This window comes from Melozone crissalis, unplaced genomic scaffold (assembly GCF_028551555.1).
Source record: "Melozone crissalis strain CALT ecotype California unplaced genomic scaffold, PUWL_Pcris_2 ptg000041l_1, whole genome shotgun sequence".
In the NCBI taxonomy this organism is placed as follows: domain Eukaryota; kingdom Metazoa; phylum Chordata; class Aves; order Passeriformes; family Passerellidae; genus Melozone; species Melozone crissalis.
The window spans coordinates 9,833,035-9,854,936 of NW_026535819.1; the positions used below are offsets into that span (position 1 = coordinate 9,833,035).

Here is a 21,902-nt window from a genome sequence, read left to right on the forward strand (position 1 = left end):
ACCCATTGCTGTCCTCAGGTCAGGGCCCCACAGCAGTGGAGGTCACCAATGCAGCTGTCTGAGAACAGCACATCACATTCAGTACCCTTTCTCTAAAATAGAGAAAACAAGGGAAAATAAAGAACTCAAACCAGGCTGTGGCATTTCAGGGGAGATAATTACCAAGGGTGACAGTGGGAATGTCATGAGCAGGTGGCTCTGTGGTGACAGGATAAGCAGGACTGCAGCTGGGAACAGGGTCAGCAGGTCACTGTGAGACCACCCAGACCCAGCACAGGGGCTACAGAGCTGGTTTTGGGTTACAGAGCTGCTTTTGGGCTGCACAGCCCTTCCGCCCCCAGCCATCTCTGCCCACATGGGCACTGCCCTGGCCACTGGAGAGCCCTGGGGACATAGCAGGACGGGAATACGCTGATGTGGCTGAGAAGGGCACCGGAGCTTGAGAGGAACCTCTGAGGGCACTGTGCTACAACCCCAGCAGGGGCCATGGCAGCAGAGGGAGAGCAGAGAGCAGCAGGAATGTGCTGACCCTGCCTGCTGGGAAATGCAGGTGCCAGCCTGCCTGCTGAGAGGGAGCTGCTCGGCAAGGGAAGGGCTGCAATGTCTCTCTCTCACACCTGGCAGGGCCAGGACTCCTCCCAGGGCCAGCAGGCAGGGCTGGGAAGTGATGCCAGCATTGTACAGGACTCACTGGGACTCCACAGCAGGAAGAGGGGACAGCAGCCATCCAGCCCATCCTGCAGAACCCCACAGGCTACATCAGCTTCCAGCAGAAATCCCCACAAAGCCTCAACAGAGCAGCAGGTATTTTGGGTATCCCAAAGCAAGAAAGGAAGCAGACATGAAGCACACTGTGCCCACACTAAGTCCCAAATGGAAGATGCAGTCAGGTGCCACCTTGCTCCCATATTCCTCCCTACCCCATAACCCACCTCTGGTATGAGAACATAAAACTTCTTGGGTTTTTTTTCCCTCATGGTAATCTTTCCATGCATCAGTGAGTTAACTAGCACAGAGGGATGGGACAGTCCCTAAGGCTCCTGGATGGCTGGGACATGAGCAGCAGTAGGGTGGGTGTGGGAAGACATCAGATCCCTTTCTGCCTGCTCCAAAGGGGTGTTACTCATTCTGATAATGGCACTCTCCTCCCAGAACAAGGATGCCTGCCCTGAGGACACAGTGGCACATGGGAACCAAGCTGGATACAGGCCCCTGGGGTAAACTGGGACCAAACAATTCCCTTTGCAAGACACAGGGCAGATTGTGGCAGCAGGAAACACTGGACATCCACAAACAGGGAGTCCAGGAGTGGCATCAATAAAAGCATCAAAGGAGATTCATATCATACAAACAACATCAAGGGGTTAGAAAAAGCTCCCGATTTCCCTGTGGTGCTGGGAAGAGCAATGGCTCAACTCACAAACAGATCTGAGGAGCTCCTTTCCCTGGGGAAGGACATTGCTGTGGAGGCACAAAACACTGCTGGAAAACTGCTGAGCTTGCAGTCAGACTCACTTAAGCAGCTCAGCACAGAAAAAGGCTCTCTGCTGGATGCCCTCTGAGATGTAACTTGATCCCACAGTGTACATCCACTAATCAATCGAGGGATAAAGCAAAGCAGAAAACAGGTTTGTTTTTTTTTTTACTGGAATGAGCCCAAATATGCACAATAACAGATCCCACTCAGAGCTATTGCAAACTCAAGTGCTTGGGAGAGTTTTGCATCTCACATCGCAGAGGGAGCATATTTCTGCAATAGCATCATTGCTTCTCAAATTGGGTATTTGAGAGACTTCCTAATGACCTCATAGCAGCACATGTGACCGCTAAGTCATCTTCTCAAAGGACCAGCAATAACATCAACAGACCCTGTTTTGGTTGTGCACAGGACAGCTTTCCTCAGCACAAGCAGGTTCCTGAACAGCGAGGGAGCAGAAAGGAGCAGGACCCAGCTCGGGCCAGAGCTGGCATCGTGATTGTTTCTCCAACAGATTCTGTTTGGCCTTGGAAAAGATCCATCCAATTAACAGATGAGGAACCATTAGCACATACTGAATTCCACATACAAATTTAGACACAAAAGCTTGTTTATCCCAATGCAGGCCAAATTCGTTGGGTCTAAGGCATCTATATGATAATGTAAATCCCAGAAGAATTCCAAACACATTCCAAGAGATAAGAGGTGAACTCACAAAACATGAAATAATGACTTGAAAGGGCTTCCAATTTTTTTTTTCTCCCAGTGCTTAAAAATAACCCGCTATGCTGAGCAGCAAAGCAGGAATTGGGAATTTGTGGGTGATGAACTGGTGAGCTGATCACATTGGGATGGGGCAGCTGCCTTTTTCTGACCCCAAGCCACCCTCAATCAGGTGGCACTGGGAGAAATAAATGAGCGAACACCTGTAATTAAGTTAACACTGAGGTGAAGGCAACTACACAAAGAGCTCAAGCCAGACTGATGGCCTTGAACACCTGAAGAGATTCCTCCTCTGTCCCCAGCACAAGAAGAAAAGTGACAAAATCCCACTGTGGAGATGCCAGGAGACCTGCACCAGACAACTTCCCAGTTACCAACAGTGATATGGGAACACATATCCAAGCAAGAATAAGGAACATCATCAAACAGCACCCAAGAGCTTCTTCTGGCAGGTCTCTCCTGCAGCAGCAGCACAACAGGTCCACAAAACCTCCTGTCCCTGCCCAGGGGCTCTCCCCCTTACATTCCCTAATTCCCACCCAACCCAGACCTCCACCTGCCTTATCCCAGGAAAGCTCCAGCAGGAGCTGGTGATCCTGTGAGCACCAACAGCTCCTGTCACACAGGACCAGGACAGCACCCAAGTGGCCTTGGGCTAAACACAGACACAGCTGAGGAACACAGGACAGCCCCACTGCAGAGGCTGGACCTGCACAGTGTTAAAGGTTTTTATTCTTTCAGTGTGAGGTGGTGAAAGCCAACTCCTGCCTTCACCTTTCCAGGAACTTTTGATGGAACACAGAAGGCTGCTGTGGAAGTGTCTGTTTACACCCCGCAGCCCTGTCCTGTCTTACCCAGAGTGTGTTCACTCCCACTACCCCATGAAACATCTGCTCAGCCCAGCTCTGCTGGAATCACCCTCCCACTGCAAAGAACCCATTCCAGCCCTAAACCTGGGAAAAGAGGGGAGTGGGGCAGAGCCTGGCATGATGAGGAGGGCAGGTCTGAGACATGACATCTTCCAAGATATCCTGACAAACCACCTCCACACACCAGGTGCTGACTAGAGCTGCTCTGCAGGGTACCAGAAGGCTCAGAGCTGACAAGACAGAGCTTGTGGTGACATTACAGACACCTGATGTGGGACACACCCTTCCCAAGGGGTGCAAAACAAGGGCTCCAAGAGGAGTATTTACCTTCCACCACATTCCACCCACCTCATGCCAAGGGAAATTTCTTGCTCTGAAGGGAGATGATCAGAGTCCTCAAGAGGGCAAGTACCACAGCAGAACTTCTTTACCTCTCAGTCACTTCCCAAATCCCCAGGACAACCTCTGGCCCAGCTATGGGACAGATACCTCCTCATGTCCCCAGCTGATGAAGTTCTGAAGCTGTGCCAAGCTCTCTCTCTCTGGGCACACAGGCAGCTGCTCAGCAAAGCCCTGTCCTGAAGCAGAGGCCTCATGCCACCACAGCTCCCTCTCCCAGGAGCCAGAATGGCTGGGGAGGTAGCAACAGAGGAACAACAACTCTTCCCCAGCTCCAAAAACCTCTCTCAGAGCTTTAATTACCAGGAAAGCTCCAAAGAGGAGCAGCCTCCCATCTGCCCTGTTTAAACAACAGGGTCCCCATCGTGGGCTGCCCCAAAGGTGAGGGTGAGGAGGGACAAGCCCAGGTCAGAAGCAGGGCAGTGAGCTCAGCTCAGCCTCAGTGTCTGCAGTGACCAAGGCCCAGAGCACACGTCACCCAGAGCTGAGCTGCTGGCACAGAGCAGTGCTCAGCTCCTGTAAACACTCCCTGGCCATCACCGCTGATGCAGCCACGGGAAAGGGGCAGAGAAAACCATTCTGTGCAAACAGACATCCCTCCCTATCCCTGGACACCAGGACCAGCCCAAGCAGGACATCTCCAGCCTTTCTCTTGTCTGCCTGTTGAGCCAAAAACCCTCTGGCACCCTGCTGCAGATGAGGATCACTGACACATCAAAAAGGGCTCAACTCCCATAAACCAGGAAAAAGCTCTGGGGTTTTGACCCCTAATCCCTGGAAGCAGTTGGTATATTCAGCAGGCACATGGCCTCTTTCAAAGCTGGCATTTCTTTTTGAAGCACTAGTATCTAACATCCTGAGCATCATCCTTCACACATTCCTCCCCACCACAGCAGCAGGCAGCTCTTGCTGCCCATCATCCCTGTCAGGAGTTTGGAGCAAGGACATGGTGTAAGGTGTTCTGACAAGCAGAGCTACACAGGGACTGCTGGGGACAAAGTCCTGCTGTCTCTCTTACAGTGACACTTCCCCACATCTCTTCCTCTCTTCCCAGAAGTTTCCTAGATAAATCTGTGTGTCACATCACATCTCAAAACTACAAGCTGTGGGGATCTGAGGAGACCAATGCCTGTGTAGTGATTCCAGATCCAGCTCAGAGAAAAGCTAATCAGCATCCTTCACCAGAGGTTTTATTGCAGACACATGGAAAACAACAGCAGAAAAACCAAAGCAAACCATAAGCACTGGCTGTAAGCTTCATCAAGGAGGAACAGCACGAGGGAAGGGAGATTCAGCACCAGCCATGTGATTTCCCAGCAAGGGACACCAACCCAACTGAGCCATGGAATGGGCAGAGCTCAGCTCAGGGCAGCAATGCCACTACAGCTCCTCCCCTGCAGCACACAAAGAGAGAGCTCTGCAAAAACAAGTGGTGCATGGAAAAACTGGTGGTAACAAAAGAGCCGTCAGCCTGTCACTGACCCCCCTGCAGCCCTTTACAGCTGCTGCTCCAGGACCCTCTGGCCACACAACCCCAAACCTGACCTCTGCACTTTGGACAGAGTGAGCACATGGAGAGCAGCTGCCAACAGTGATCCCCACATTTCTGTGATTCCTCAGCAAGGACCCTCATCTTCAAATAACCAGAGCATGCACAAGGCCATGCTCCCAGCCCTTCTGGCTGCCCTTTCTGGCATGGGAACAAAAGACAGGAGCAGTTCAGATGTGCAAGATACCAAAGGGCCCCATAGCAAGGGAGGATATGTAACCCACCCAAGGACACTCACAACACCAGATTCATCCTACACAAGGACTGGTTTGCACACCAACACAACACAAATCTGCAGAGCAGATGGCAGTGCCAACATCAGTACCAGACCACAGGAGCTCTCCTTTTCAGTGCCCATGAAGCATTCATATAATTCTTGTTGCAAAAGGGGATGCACAGCCCAGGGATACAGGGCTGAGCCCAGCAAAGAGGCCTTGGCTAGGGAAGCTTCCACCTCCTCAGCAGCTCTTTCCATCTCAGCCATTTCCCTTCCAAGCAAGGCTTCCTGGCCTGAGCAAGCACGAGGGGTGTTGCAATCCACAATTCTGTCTGAGGAAATCCAACCCAGCCCAGCCACAGCAGCAGGCCTGGTCTGGCCTATGTGCCATCCCTGGACACCCACTGTGTCCAGAAGCTCATGCCACGTTGGAAGGCAAGTTGTTCCTTGGATGTAGATGGCTGCTCTGCTCCCTTTAACATGCAGGACCACGAGGGGTAACTCCAATGTGCACACACTCAGCTCATGGGAGCTTTTCAGACTCTGGGGAAAATCCTCTCCCTCCCATGGCAAGGGGCTGAGGAGGGAGGATTAAAGGCAACTGTGTGCCTTGTGCATGTGTGGTCTCAGTCTGGGCAGCACTGATCCCACACTCTGCCTTGGGGCAGGGGATGCTCAGGGGTGCTCATCCTGTGCCTCCTGACCGACAGAATTCCAATGGGAAAACACTCATGAGCTCATTGCAGCTACAGGACACGTCCTACAGGCACAGTTCCACCTGAAATTCCCCATGCAAGCACAGGAAAACCACCTGACAGCATCCCTGCCTTTTGCTCAGACACAGCACGACGGTCTGCTCATGTTTCCCATGTTAGCACAGAACAGGATTCAGATCCATTACACATTACATTAACCCTACTGGGACATTTCCCACAGCTCACTCATGTTTTCAAACCTGCAGGATGAGGTCATTCCAACCTAAATGCATAATCCACTCTCCAAGGTGGCTCACTAGGTATAACTTCCAAGCAAAAGCAAACAAAAGCTGATGTGGTGTGATACCCTGCTCCATCCCCAACATGTTCAAGACTTGGCCAGACAAAGCCATGGCTGAGCTGATCACTCATATGCTGGAGACAGTCCCATTTCAAGCAGGAGGTCAGGCCAGAGCCCCCCAGATATCCTTTCACCCAGTGCTTCCATCATTCTGTGGCAGCAAATGAGAAGAGGCAGAGAAATCACTGCCAGCAAGGAAGGCTTGCATCGAGTTTCTCTGGAGTAATCCTTCTAGATAATATTAAAAGCTTGGTTAGCAGAGATGTCAGCACTGACACAATGAGGGCTAATTCTGTCCTGGCAGGAGCACTGAGTGCCAGGATCTGAGCCCTGATGTACTGCATGGGTCCCAAACAGGGTCAGCACACTGCGTCACTGCCCTTGCACAAATTAACACCCACCACAAGAGAGGCCTTTTTGGAAATGTAACTTTAGCCATGCATTCAAACATAACAGTCTGCAATAACCCAAGAATACAGATTAAAAGCCAGACAGCCAATAGCTCTCAAGACATTAGAAGCAACTAGAAAATTCATTTCCCACTATAAGTCTTTACTCTAGGGAGGTCTCAACAGTACTGCTGCTATTTGGTGTCCTTCCAGTACTGGGAGAAGGCCAAAAATGCTGTAGCAGAGACTGAACCACACTAATGGGTGGGTTCAGTCCTTGGGAAGAAGGCAGAGTGTCTACATGGAGTGCAGTCTGGAGGGTGACGGGGAAGCAGCTGCTGGCACTGAGATGAAACAGGGTTGCTGGTGAGCAGAGGAACTGCCATCAGTGCTGCTCCTTCCACATGTCCACACATGGCATCCACACATGACACTGGCCAGCAAAGCTCATTTTCTAAGAGTAAAGCCCTGTCCAGGTTGCCCCAAAACATAAAAGAAACATAAGACTGCTGCTAGCCAAGTATGCAGACAGAATGCATCAAACCCATGGAAAGAGGAAGGACACTGTGAAGTTATTAGAATAATATCCATCACAATCCAGAGAAATGCAAAACACATACACTTAAGAACAAATTCCACATGATGAATTCACAGCATTGAGACCTTCACTCAGGGAAAATGAGGGAGCTCTGTGTGGCAGCTCTGCTGCTCTGATTTGTTCCCCTCAGCAGCACAGGGGCAGCAGCTCAGCCCAAACAACAACAGGGCATTGGAGGCACATTCCCAGCACCCCCAGCTCATCTCCACTACAAATGCAGAAATGTAAGATAAACATTCCTGGAAGATCACATTACCCAGCATGAAGAGATGACAGCTTGTCAGGAGCAGCAGAAACAGGCTGAGCTCAGTGGAAGGAGTCATCATAGGCTGACATCTTCCTATTGGAGAATCCTGATACTCCAGCTATTTCTGCTACAACATTTAATTATTTAATTTTGACAGGCAGAAACAAACAAGCACAAGTGAAATAACATAACAGTAATCGAGATGGACAACAAAACCTGACACCTGGCTAGCTTAGCTCTCCATGGGAGGGCAACACAAATGAGGGACACCACAACCAAATGATAAATGCAACAAAAACATGCCCAGACTCTCATTCTTCAAGGGAAAATAAGAGCTGCAAAGGCAGTGTGCTCTGCAGGCTCCATCTCTGTATTTGCTTGTTCTTGAGCAGCTCTTCGTTACTGATGGGTGGGACATTTTAACACCTTAAATGCTATTCCCAGAGAAACTGAACTAACTCCTCATTTGCACAGCACAAATTCATCTGGCTGGAAGAAAATACCCCGCCCTATTCCTCTGGCCTCCAAAGTGCAGCTGGCCGCCTCAGGACACAGGACAGTGCTGGGGAAGGAACACAACTGTTGACTGTGTTTGTCTGTGCCTCCTCCCTCCCCCCGGGCACACGGGAGCTGATCAGCCCGGTGCCATCTCCTGACAGGAGCTGACTTGTTCCAGGTTCATTTCTCACCACAGCTCTGCTCTGCAGAGTTCTGCAGACAGCTTTGGGCACAGCACCCAAACATCAAGACAGAAAAGTCACATCAGGTCAGGAGAGCATCATCCATGCTGGGAGCACTTCCAAGCAAACACCCAAAGCTGCTGCATTAGGAGAAGACAGGCCCCAAATCCAAGCTTTGGAATGACTCCACCCAGTTTAATTCCTTGGTCGTGCATTCTGCAGGCATTAGCTCTGAGCGGGCTGGGGTTCTAACAGCTCCACACTCGAAGCTTCATGGACAAAACAAGGTTTAGGCAGCACTTTTCAGAGCACAGATCATCACCTCCCACATGTACGCTGCCAGTGATGACCATCAGCCAGGCTCCAGGAGGACAGACCCAGCAGAATCCCATCCAGGAGCAGAGTGAAGGGTGAAATGGTTGAGCTGCTACAAAAAATACACAGCCTCACTGCCATCCATCAGAGCAACAAATGCTCTACCAGTCCTTTCCATCAAAAAATTATTAGCCAGTAAGGGCATGGAACCAAAGCAACTTGTGTTCACAACCATTTTACCTAAAGACTAAAATAATACCACATAAAAAGCAGATATTTAGTGTATGTAGTACATGCATTAGTACACACTCTCAAGGAAACCAGATGAAGCTTGATAATCTACATACAGTTTTCCACTTTCACATGCTTGACTTTCTACCTGTGTGAAATTAAATATTAGAAGAAGCTCCTGATAAACTCCCATGGGACAAACATGCTTAGGTGACAGGGAAAAAAAAACACCAATAAGCCTGTGCTGATCTGTAAATTCTACTTTCAATTATTTGTTTCAAAAAGAAAGCTCACAGGAGTGACTGAGAGGAGACTACAGGCACAACATGGCTATGGAGTATTAAGAGGTGTTAATACATCTTGCTTTATGCATTCCTGTCTTCAAGTTGCATAAAACACTGATAGATTTAAAGTTTGGGATTTGAAGCTTTCCCCTCCCAGTCTGACTCCATTGTTAATTTTTTTTTTAGAGATTGGGATCAAGTGGCTCTTTGGCTCTAGTTCTGCAGCCAATAAAAACTCCACCCATCCTAAATCCATTGCATAATTAATAACTTTGTGATTGGCAAGAAGTGATTTTAGGCACAAAGAGGCACTGGCATCAGAAAGGCACCTTCCTACCTTGCCTGTGAGAACAGGTTGTACTTTAAAGCTGCTGGCAACAAAAGTTCCCTATGCTGGGAACACCACCCAGCATCACCTCAGAACAGCTTTGCTTAATTTTCAACACTCTCAAATGATGGCTGCGATTATTTTGGAAGAGTAGCCCAGTTGCCATCAAGAGGAATGGAAACCAGCATCCCTTCTGAGAGTGAGAGCAGGGATTGCTGGGATCCTCTGCAGCAGAACACCACCACCAAGTCTTCCCTGTTCAGAATGTTCTCATGCAAAAACAGAAAAAACACCATCAATTCTACATAAATTCCTTTGCTGAAGCCAGCAGCAAAACGTCTGTGGAATTAAGGCAGATGAGAGCCTTCCCTCACTTGGGCTAATCCCAACCCCACACACACTAAAGAGAGAAACAGAGCTCAGGAAAGATGAAATACTTCCTTGCCATCATCTCCCATTGCTGTCCAAGCAGCAAGCCCCAGCACTTGGAGCATCCCTGGGTATTGTGTGTGCTCAGAAAGCTCCTGTTGGAGCACAAAGCCACCCTGAGGTGGCCCTGTCACAGCCCCTGGGGCTCCGTGTGTGCCATGAGGACACCGGGCATGTGACTCGCGTGTTAAAACTTTCTGGCTCACCAGTCGAAGTTCAGATTCTTTCCCTGCAAAACACACTGCATGATCTCATCTGCAAGCAATCAGCCTGAGAAATCAGCTTGTTAAAGGAAGCTTCTAGGAAAGGAGAGAAGCCTCTGGAGGATTTGGGGGCCTATATGATTTTTAACCACTTTGTTAAACCCCAGCTGCTCTTCTCCCCATTGGGGTCACACAACCAAGAAACCATTTCTCCTCCCACACAACTCCAGACAGGACAGTTTGCCAACACCCAACTGCAGCATCCTATTTGCATTGTCCACAGCATGAAAACACTCACATTTTCAAGCAAAACTCATCTCAAGCAGGCACTGAAAGAGTGCAAGGACAAACTCAGAGCTGCAAGCTGAGCAGCATCCAGAAAAGCAATTCATTAAACATGCAACAGTGATCATCTCAATGTGTAAACCAGAATATCCTCTGAATTTCTGGATGTGTATTTCAGCATTTCCTCACAGTCCTCCCTGGGACCCAAGACATGCACCAGAAGACAGGAATAACCAGTACAGTGTGAGCTCTGCAGAAGAGTAAGGAACAAGCAATAAACTCCCTGGAATGCCAGCTTTGTCCTGAAACTGCTCAAAGTGATGTAACAGAATTTTACCAGAGTGTCTGCAGATGCTGCAGGAGCCCTACATGCTCCCTGTGCTACAATATGCCCAACACCTTTTCCTGCCCAGTGAAAGCCCTGAGGAAGCAGCACAGCAGAGTGCAGGACAAAGCACAGCATCAGATCCCCAGCTGCACTCCCAGTTTGGCTCTCCAGGGCCCTGTGGTGAGCAGAGTGAGCCCTGTGCTCACACACTCGGTCACATTTGCATCCCCTGAGCTCCCAGAAGCAGGACCACCATTCTCTCACACTCAGCAGGGAGGGAGGGAAGATCAGAGCAGCATCCTGCCTCCCTCACTTCCTTCCAGGCTGTCACACCCTGCTCAGCTGCTCCCAGCAGCATCTCCCAGGCAACCCCGTCCCAGCTGCCCCTCGCTGGCCATTCAAGCGCTTTCAAAGACTTTCCTTAGAATTCTCGCATAGAAATCACTGTTTAATGTTCAGCACGAACACAGGAGGCAGGGGGGAAAGCCAGCCTGTGTCTAACAAAGGAGATCTGCAGGACTGAGCCCTTGGCTCTTTGCAGCTGTGGATTATTCCAAGTGAAGTGATTATTCTGCACTTCCAGCACCCATTTTCAATTCAGCTTGCAGAAGGAACTGCTCTGAAACAAACAGAAGGCAACAAAGATGAGGCAACACATATTTATTAACATGAGAGCAGAGGGAAAAGTTAATCACTCCTCACTTTGCATCCTTACAAAAGCTACTTTATATACATAAAGTAACTTCTGCAAAGAATTTACTTTATATAAGAATTAGAAACACCTCAGCCCATAGCTGTTGAAGCTGCTGTGCAAATCAGGGTGAGGGACTTAGCCCCAGACAATGCAGGATCACAGTAATGCTGCAACTTTTTTTGGTCAATGGTGGCACCTTCTAGCTCCAAATGACACTGTGAAGCTCACAGCCATTTGAAATAACTGCCTTGAAAAAGTTTTATGCTTTCTGTGTCTTTAAGAAATGCATCGCTCTGACTGCAAACATTCAGGCTAAACAAAATGTTATGAGGGAAAAAAAATCTCCTTCAAGCTTTTTACTCCCCAGCCAAATTTCTAATTTTACCAAATTAAGAGCAGACACCCCCCTAACCCCAACCCCAACCTGATGTCCACTACTAAAATCAAGGTACAGGACAACTGCCCCCAATTCCTAGAAAACCACAGCTCAGAAAATTCAAAGTATAAAGGGAGGGGGGTAATACTGAAGGGCTCAGCTGCTGGCTCCTCTGGTGCAGCTCCTCAACCAAATCATGAAAGAAGAAGAAAAAGGAGACTTTCCAGCTCAAGTTCCAAGTCCTTTTTAAAAATCAGTTTATAACCACTAAAATAAACACAGTAAGAACAACTGTGCAGTAACTGGGAACCTGCAAAAACAGCTGCAGTTTAAGAGCAGTTTAGGCAATGTCTGGCAAACACCAGCAGATACAACAGCCCAGGATGGCAGCACACTGGGGAATGAAACAGGGAATTTCACCCACAAGCTCATCGAGGAACTGCATGAAGTTCACCCACACTGGGCAGAAACAGCTATTCTGTGCTGTTTACAGCTATGGTGAGCTGTTAGAACTGCCCCCCTCCCAAATTCCAACCTCCTCCTCCTCTCCCCCATGCCCCACCTGCCCCCTGCTGCCTCAGCCCAGCCAGGAGTTTCCCAATGCACCTGACACCTGGGCAGGGACACTGCTGTCCTGTCACCCCAAAAACCTTCTGCTGGCCACCCCAAAAACCTTCTGCTAGAAACCCAAAAACCCTCTGCTGGTTCCTCCAGGGCACAGAACCCCACTGCACCCAACCTCCCCAGGAAACAGCCACCTTGAAGGGAAGGAAGGGCAAGACACCTAGAACGAGCAGACTTCTCCAAGACACCATGGCTTGGATGTTCTAAGTCATTTTAGGACATTTCCAGAACAGCAACCACAGCAGATGGTGCAGAAGGACAACACTCTGAAGGAAATCCATCCAGAGCCCTCTGACATCTCACCTTTGAGCTCCCCAGCAGAACTCCCCAGGATTTGGGCATTCTGACTTTCTTTAGAACTGAAGATCCAGTTCTCCACTCAGTGTTACCCGAGGAGCCACATGCTCTGAACATCCTCCTTCGCTGCAGAGCTGACAGTTTTCAATTACAGCCAGTTGGAGTTGTTCTTGGCTCTCCACCCCTCACCACAGACCTGTGCTCTCCATGGCCGGGCTTCTCAGCGTGCACATAAAGCAAATTCAGGAAAGATGCAGCAAATAAAAGCTTTCCTGGACACTGATTGGAATTGGAAAGGCAAAAGCTCCTAGGACAGGCAAGGAAACAGCTCTGGGCAAGGAGGAGATGACCTGGGCCATTTCCAGGGGAGGAAAAGCACAGGGAGCCTCAAGTCTCGCTCTTGGAAGTTTTAAAGTTTTTAAGTTAAGTGGGACAAGAGGTAAAGCGTCTAATGTACATTAGATATAAGAAAGAAGGTTTTTTGAAATGAGGGTGGGGAAGCCCTGGCACAGGGTGCCCAGAGAAGCTGTGGCTGCCCCAACCCTGGAATTGTCCAAGGCCAGGCTGGATGGGGCTTGGAGCAACCTGAATATATTCCTACTCACTGCAGGAGGGTTGGACTAGAAGAGCTTCAAAGATCCTTTCCAACTCAAACTCAGTGGTTCTAAGACACTGCAAATGTCAGACTGCAGCTTGTGACCATCAGAAGGATAGAGATCATTTGCTCGCAGCACAAGAAAGCTCACACCACCTGATACCTGCCCAGGGGACAAGCACACACCTGGGTAATAGATTTAGGGCTTCTTAAAATACAATTACTTTCCTAATTATACACCAGAGGCCAGAACCCACAGGCTGAGCAAGCCACGAGCAGCAGAGCAGTTAATTCACAGAGAGCTCCTCTTGATTTCCACAGCCCACATTACCCAGACATCAGACTGAATGGACATCGGAGCCTTTCTAATTTTATAGTCCTCAGAGACAAGGCAGGGACGGCTGATGGAAGAGCAGCAAGGCCTCTGCCCACACACACCACTGCTGCTGGCTCCACAACTGCAGAGCTGCTTCTACTTTTTTTTTAAAGATTTTTTTTTTTAATGGAGTCAGCTGAAGAGAAAATGAAGAGCTCGGCATTTTAAACCAAAGCATTTCAAAATGCTTGTTTATCTTTCAGCCTCAAAAGAAGAGAAATAAAGTGAAACAAAATCTCAGTCATTCCCTCTTAAGTTTTTCCTCTCTGCCTCCAACAAAGCAAAGTGCCCTGAGCTCCACTTGATCACTTTTTCTTTTCTTTCCCCTTTGGCTTACAACATTTCAATTAGAGAAGCTGACACAAAACAGTCCCGGATTCTCATATTTTATCTTTTCCCCATCTTACCGCTCCATTAAAGAGTATTTAGAAGGCAGAGGAGCCAAAGGAGCAGCACATCCAACACAAAAAAAATGGATGGGGAAACACACCAACGAGCAAGCAGTGGCATAAACCAACAAAGGCTACAATAACATTTTTAAACCAAAGTCTTCACACAGAGGTCTGCTTAAGGAATACCAAAATGGAAATCTCTTTTTTTCACAGGGAGAAAAACCCCAGGCAAACGTGCCATGAGGCAGCACGAGTGCCCAACTCTCAAAGTTATGAGGAAGAACCGGATCGGGGGACCCGAGCCGAGCAAACCCGCCCGCAGCGCGCCGCGGTTCCATCGCACCGCGCACAGCCCAGCACGGCCGGCGGGGCAGCGGCACCGGCCCGGCCGGGACCCGAGAGCACCGGCGGGAAGGGCCGGAGCGGCCCGGGGGACCCGCACCCCGCCGGGAACCCCCGGCCGGGGCGGAGAGGCCGAACAAAGCCCGGCTCTCGCTTTTCTTCGCGGGGCACCCGGGCACATCCTCGCCCGAGCCCCGCGCGGTCCCGGGCAGCGCCCCCACAGCCTCGGGGGCTCCGCGGGGACCGAGCCCGGCGCGGCCGCCCACAGCCCGGGGCACCCGGGGGAGCCCGGCCCGGCCCCTCCTGGCCCAGCGGGGACACCGCCCCGGCACCCACCGAGCCCCGCAGCGGCTCCGCGGCACCCTCGGCACACCGGGAGCCCCGCGGGGCACCAGCGAGCGGCGCCCCGGGGGCGGCCCCGCGCTCCGACCGCGGCGGGACCGCAGCGGCCGCGCCGCCCCCGCTCGGTCCCGCGGGGAGCCGGGCCGGGAGCCGGGATGGGAGCCGAGCAGGGCAGGGCGGGGCGGCCCCAGTGCTTACCTGGGGCAGGGCAGGCCGGGCGGCGGCGGCGCGGGCTCGCGGCCCCTTCCGGCGGGCGGGCGGGCGGGGGCGGCCGCGGGCGCCGCGCTCTTAAAGCGGCCGCGCCGGGCCGGGGCCGCCGGGAGGCGTCGCTACGGCAACGGGACAGCGGGGCGGGAGCGCGGCGGGGCCGGGCCGGGCCGGGCCGGGCAGCCGCCGGTGCCTCGGGCCTTGGGGCCCCATCCGTGTGCCCCGAGCGCCGGGCTGGGCACCCGCGTGTGTTCTTGTGCATCAGGGTCCTTCATATCCCCTGTACTCCAGGGCTGGGCACCCGCGTGTCCTTGTGCATCACAGTCCTTTCATCTCCCCTGTGCATCAGAGTCCCTCCATGTCCCCCGAGTGCCGAGACTGTGAATTACCAGCACTGCCACCCATGTGCCCTGTGCTGAAGGACTGAGCAACCACGTCCCCTATGCATCAAAGTCCTTCCATGTCCCCTGTGCCTCAGGGCTGAGCACCCGTACGTCCCCTGTGCCCCAGAGTTCTTCCACGTCCCCTGTGCTCCATGGCTGAGCGCCCATGTCCCCTGTGCGTTGGAGTCCTTCCATGTCCCCTGTGTCCCAGGGCTGTGCAGCCATGTCCCCTGTGCTCCAGAGTCCTTTCAGGGCCCCCAAGCGCTGGGGTTGTGCATCCGTGGTCCTTGTGCATCACAGTCCCTCCATGTGCCCTGTGCATCACGGCTGTGCGCTCACACCCCTGTGCACCCTGTGGGATGGCTGTCCCACCATGTGCCTCACTGTCCCCTCATGTGCCTCACTGTCCCCTCATGTGCATCACTGTCCCCTCATATGCCTCACTGTCCCCCCGTGTGCATCACTCTCCCCTCATGTGCATCACTGTCCCCTTGTGCCTTACTGTCCCCCCATGCACCTCACTGTCCCCCCGTGTGCCTCACTGCCCCCCATGTGCCTCATGGCTCCTTCATGTCCCCCTCCATGTGTGCCTCCATGTGCCTCACTGTCACTCTGTGTCCCCATGTTTGCCAGGGTCCCTCTGTGTCCCCATGTGCCTCACCGTCACTCTGTGTCCCCACATTCCCCAGGGCCCTGCTGCATCCCAGGTGTCTCAGGGCTGATCTGTGGCCCCTGTGTGCCTCCATGTTCCCAGGTCACCACCCCTGCCCTAGGGCTGTGCTGTGTCCCCTGTCACATTCCCATGTTATTTCCTTTATTTTCAGCCCTGCCATGTCTCCCTATCTCCCCTTATACCTCAGGTCACTGCCCTGTCCCTGAGTCCCCTTTGGTGCCCAGTCCTTGCCACCCAGCCCAGGTGACCACCACCCACAAGGTCCCATCACCAAAGCCATGGTGGCTCTTGGTGTTGTTGGCCAGCACTGGCACATGCTGGTGGTGGCCCCTGAGGATGCACAGGGGCTCCATTACAGCACCCTCTCATCAAATTTTGGGGTTCCATCCTCTTTCTGTGCTGCTGCCAGGGGAGATGGGCCCTTCCCTGGAGCTGTCCAGACACGTGGCCAAGACCAAACCAAAGAGAGCAGAAGCAGAGGGAAATTCTCCCAAGCAGGAGAAAGGGAAGGAAGGAAATTCCAGTTACCTGGGAATAGGTGTGCTCAGAGGTTTCCAGTACACCAGGTGGAAACAGAGCCAAAACATTAGGCCAGCAACCAGCTGGATGGAGCTACACACCCTCTGAAGGTACTATTTGATAGCAAATAACATTAAAGAACATTGTTTTGCTCCTGGAAGCAGAAACCCTGGGTTTTCAGGTAATCTTGTGGTCATAACAACCAAACTTTCTGTCCCCATAAAGAATTTAAACTCCTTTTTTTGCTGTATAAGTGTACACAAACCAGTTTTCAATACTATGGCTTTTAAGTCTGTCAAGTGGCTCTTTGCTGCTATGAGGCAAAGAGAGGCACAGACCCTGCAATGTCTTCACTGAGTTGTTCATTGATTTATTGCATTCTTATCATTTCCCCTGGCTGTTGTCTCCTCTCTAAGCCTTATTTACAGCAGCATTTTCAGCCTCCCCTTTCAGACAGCCAGCTGTGCAATGGAGTAGAGCAGCATGTAATATCTAGGTGAGGCAAAGCAATGAAGAAACACTTTAATATGTTCTCCATGATGCTCCTGAGACATCAGCAGTGCAGCTGGGAGTGAGCCAGAGGGTGAAACACACCCCTGAAGAAAGCAGCTGTGTTTATAATTCCCATGGCACACACAGGGAGCAGCTGTGGTGCCCTTGTGTGGCAGGAGGGGAAGGGGAAGGCTCCTATGTTTGATGGAGAGTTAAGAAGCTGCCTCAGAGCTTCCTCTGCTAATGAGGGTGTGAAAAATCTTCTCACATCTCCCTGGGAAAAATTATTGAGCAGCTCCAGGTCCAGTCTGGATGGGCATGGGGCAGTCAGGGGTTCATGTTGTAGGATCAGGGAAATTTGGAGCAAGGTGCCCCTTTAGGAGCATCTGTGGGTGCTGCACAGAATCATACAAACATCAAGGGTGGAAAACCCCTCCAAGATCAACCATTAACCCAGCACCACTGTGCTCACCACTAAACTATGTCCCCAAGTGCCACACCTACACATTTTTTGAACAAGGATGGTGACATCAGTTCTGGGCAATATCTGAATCCCTGACCATCCTTTCAGAGAAGAAGAAATTTTTCCTGATATCCAATCTAAGCCAATATTAGGATCTCCAGTGTAGGACACATCTTTAGTTCTAAATTAAGCCACTTGTGGGGACACTGCTGGGTCACAAAGGCGATCACATGTAATGACAATCTCCCAGAATGGTCCCTGGCCTGGCTTTGGGGTATTGCTTCCCTCACCCTCCCCAGGGGCGGCTCCAGGTGGGAATGTCCCAGGGCTGCTCCCAGCACACATCTGGATGCTGTTTGCTTAAAGGCCAAGGGGTTTTACCAGCAGGGACATGTTCTGGAGCCAAGGTCTCTGTGCCCAGGGCTGGGGGGCTCTGGCAGCAGGATGGGGGGGGTCTCAGATGGCCTAAGGAGACCAGGAAAAAGGTTGGAGGGAGGGGATGTGTGGGGAAAGAAGTGGCTGTGGCACAGATTGGAAAGGCTCTGGAGCACAGAACAGGGAACTGGGAGCTCTGGAGAGGAAGGAGGAAGGAGGGAAACAAGTTTTGAGCCCATGTGGGAGTGGAGGCCACTGGGGTACAAAGGGCTTCCCCCACAGAGAAGGCACAGGAGCCACAAGCCTTGAGCAAGGCTGGGAATGAGTCCTGCCATGTCCCTGCCACAGAGCCTGTTTGGATACAGGGCTTTGCCGTGCAGGGTACAGCACAGGTGCCTCATCCTTCCAGGGCATCCCATGGATCCCAGAGCCATCCTGGGGCTGCCTCAGCCCCTGTGCACTCAGCTGGAGCTGGGAAATGTCTCTGAATGGCCTTGGTGGGGCAGAGGGCTGGGAGATGCTGCAGCAGGGCTGGGCTGGGCCGGACTGAGCTGGATGGGCTGGGCCGGGCCGGGCCGGGCCGGGCCGGGCCGGGCTCACTGCCAGCACGGAGCTGTGGACAGGGATGTGAGCTCCTAGCAGATCCTTCACTCCTGCCCTCACCTGAGCTGTCCTGGCCCTGCTGCACCCTGCCAAAAGCAAATCTTGTGGCAAACAGAGATGTAACAGCCAGGAGGAGGGGCTGGCCATGACAGGAACCACCAGAACCAGTCATGCAATAGGCTGACTGTAAATGTAGCATTTTTACCGAGCTCATCTCAGTTCCCAGGTCTGAAATGGATTTTTGGATGTTGTGTTCAGCTCTCAGTGTCTGGCAGCTGGCGAAGGCAGCCTGTGCTTTACTCCAGCTCACCATCTCACCGTGTTTGAACAATAAAACCTCCCACCTATGGAACCCAGGGATGGGGGATGTTCTATTTAAGGGATCTGTGTCTATTCTGCTGAGTTATGCCCCAGCACACTCATTTATTTTGACAGATTCTGGTTTCCTCTGCAGCATCCTCAGCAATGCTTTGTACCTGAGCCGTGGCAGTTCAGATTGGGTGTCTGGAGCCCTGCAGGCCCCTGCAGGCTGTCTGTCCTGCTCAGCTCTGTCTCTGCTGCCCTCTCGTGATGCCTCTGCATGTGCTGGGCTTGGGGGAAGTCCTTACCTTCCCCATCGACTCTGAGAGATCTCAACACCAGCACCGTTATTAAAAGTTCTTCCTATTTCCAACATCATTTATATATTCTGAATTTTACAAAACTTCACAATCCTTCCTTGTGTTTGTGTGTTCTCCCCTCATGACACAAAAGAGATCCTCTGAAGGGCTCATCCTGAATCGCCACTTGCAGAAGTTGTGTACCAGCTGCTCCTTAATCCAGACAGTGCTTTGGCTTTTATTTTTTTTCCCAGTAGAATTTTTTGGGAAGTTTTGGGGTGGTTTTTTTTGGTTGTGTTCTTTTTTTGTTTGGTTGGTTTTTTGGGGTGGGGTTTTGGGGGTTTTTTTGGTTTGGTTTGGTTTTTTAGGGTTTTTTGGGGGGTTTATTTTGGCGGGGTTTTGCTGAGTGTTTTTGTTTGTTTGTTTGTTTTTGTTTGTTTGTTTGGGTTGGTTTTTTTTAGGCAAACAGGTCTCTGTGTTCACCACGGGCTGCAGCAGCCCCCTGCTCTCCTTGCAGTGCTGCACTCAGCTTTGCCACCCCTCCTGTGCAATCACTGCCTGTGCCACCATTTTCCTCCATCCCTGGCTCACACCTGCCTGCTGTGGGGCACCACAAAACCTCTGAGTCCTGGATTTATCCAGACCTGAGGAAATAACTGCTTGTTCCCAAGAAAGCACCTGCTCTCTGGGACACTGCTCAGTGAACAGCTGGGTGAGGCCCACCAGCTCTGTCACCATGTGGTGTGGAATCAATTGGAATTGAATCCCAGGCAAGTGTAAGAGATTGGCCAGGGAGGTGGTCACCACCAGGTGGTGAGATTCCAGGCTTGGGGATTTTAAAAGCAGAGCTGGACACAGCTCTGAGCAACCTGGCAGAGGTTTGGAGCTGTTCTGCAGAGTGGATGGTTGGGCTGGAGAGCTGGAGGGCAAGGCTTGGGCTGCACAGACATAACCTGGTGGTTTGGGGATGAACTTCATGGGGAAGCCCTGATACATGACAGACATGAGTGTGGCATGGCTGGGAGAAGGGTTTTCATGTGCCTTTCCCCAGGCAGCCTCTTCCCAGAGCCTGGGCTGGGGAAATCCCAGGAGGCCTCACTCAGCCTTTGCTCAGGATGCCCAAATTAAGGCAGCTGAATCCCAGCCCCAGGGGCTGTCTGATAACACAGCCTAGCTGAAATTACCATCCCCTGGAAATCCTGCCCTGTGCATTTCCTGCAAGGAGCCCCGAGGAACAGCTCCTGAGCCAGATTGCTTCACTCCTGGCTCCCTCTCTTTTCCCAGATTTCTTCACTCCTGAGGCAGCTGCCCCAGCCTGAGCTGTCCTTGCTGTGCTGCCCCCACAGATCATCCCTGTGTCCCAAAACCCCACACCTGCACTGCCCTGGAGCTGCAGCAATCCCGTGTTTTGTGCACAGAACCACCCAGAACCCCCTGCCCAACACAGGAATAAATGGTGGAACTGGGTGAGAAGGGACCACTGGTCATTTCTAGTTCAACCACCCCTCCATCAACTCTTTTTCTCAGCATGTCCAGGGTTTTAGGGGTCTCCCAGGGTTCTCCCAAGAAGATATCCCAGTGCTGGGTTCCTGTGCTGCCCCATCTCCCCAGCTAGAGCCATATCATCCACCCCAGGCTGATGGATCTCTCCCAGTGCCTCAGTCCAGGCCATGCCATGGCTCCCACCCCACTGTCCTTCCTCCTTGGACAGATTTATTTCCCTAGGATGGCCAGAAAATTTTAATTTTAAAATCTACATCGTAAAAAACACTCTGAAAATCAGAATTTAGCAGTTTATTCTTAGTGTTACCGAGGCAGAACAGTGCAGGGGAGCTTTGCGCTCTGTTTGAGAGCTCAGCTGCTCTGTTTTAACTCCTGAGAGCTGACACTAAATTACAACATGAAAATACAGGTCATGCAGCAGTGACAGACAGGTCAGCACAGCCCAAACCCAGCCAGGAGGGTAACTCTAATTCCTGCAGCTGGTGGAAACCACAGTCTCTAATCACAGTCACCACCAAATCAGCAGGAAAAACTGCCCAGCTCTTGCTGCTGGGCTTTCATCAACACCTCTGGTGGCCATTGCCGGCCCGTGGCACCGAGCAGAGTCACAGTGTCCCTGGGAGGGCTGCAGGAGCCACCAGCCCATGTGCAGGAGCTCACAGATGATGTGCAGGAGCCACAGCTGATGTGCAGGAGCTCACAGATGATGTGCAGGAGCTCACAGCTGATGTGCAGGAGCCTGAAGCTGATGTGCAGGGCCAGGACAGCTCAGAGCTGTGCCCAGGAGGAGCTGGCCCTGCAGGCAGAGCTCGGATGGCTCCAGGCTTGCTGTGGCACAGCAGCCGTGCCCAGGAGCCTGGAGCTGCAGTGCTGAGATGGTTCCTGCAGGAGCTGAGTGTTCTCTGAGATGGTTCCTTCATGAGCTGAGTGCTGAGATGGTTCCTGCAGCACCTGGGTGTTCTCTGAGATGGCTCCTGCACTACCTCAGTGCTCTCTGAGATGGTTCTGCAGGAGCTCGATGCTCTCTGAGATGGTTCTGCAGGAGCTCGATGCTCTCTGAGATGGTTCCTGCAGGAGCTGGGTGCTCTCTGAGATGGTTCCTGCAGGAGCTCAGTGCTCTCTGAGATGGTTCCTGCAGGAGCTGGGTGCTCTCTGAGATGGTTCCTGCAGGAGCTGGGTGCTCTCTGAGATGGTTCCTGCAGGAGCTCAGTGCTCTCTGAGATGGTTCTGCAGGAGCTCGATGCTCTCTGAGGTAGTTCCTGCAGGAGCTCAGTGCTGAGATGGTTCCTGCAGGAGCTGTGTTCTGCAGTAGGTCAGTGCTCTCTGAGATGGTTCCTGCAGTACCTGAGTGCTCTCTGAGATGGTTCCTGCAGTACCTGAGTGCTCTATGAGATGGTTCTGCAGTAGCTGAGTGCTGAGATGGTTCCTGTAGGAGCTCAG

The 21,902-nt window shown here is 51.9% G+C and overlaps 1 protein-coding gene across 2 annotated transcripts in view; it reads right to left on the minus strand.

Moving 5' to 3' along the window:
* The window catches only part of LOC128942071 (discoidin domain-containing receptor 2-like), a 65,033-nt gene extending 50,132 nt beyond the window's left edge, over positions 1 to 14,901 (minus strand). For both annotated transcript variants that reach the window (XM_054284275.1, XM_054284277.1), the window contains exon 1: positions 14,844 to 14,901. The gene's annotated coding sequence lies outside the window, so the exon portion shown is untranslated. The remainder of the gene's footprint in view (positions 1 to 14,843) is intronic.
* Positions 14,902 to 21,902: the final 7,001 nt, after the last annotated feature.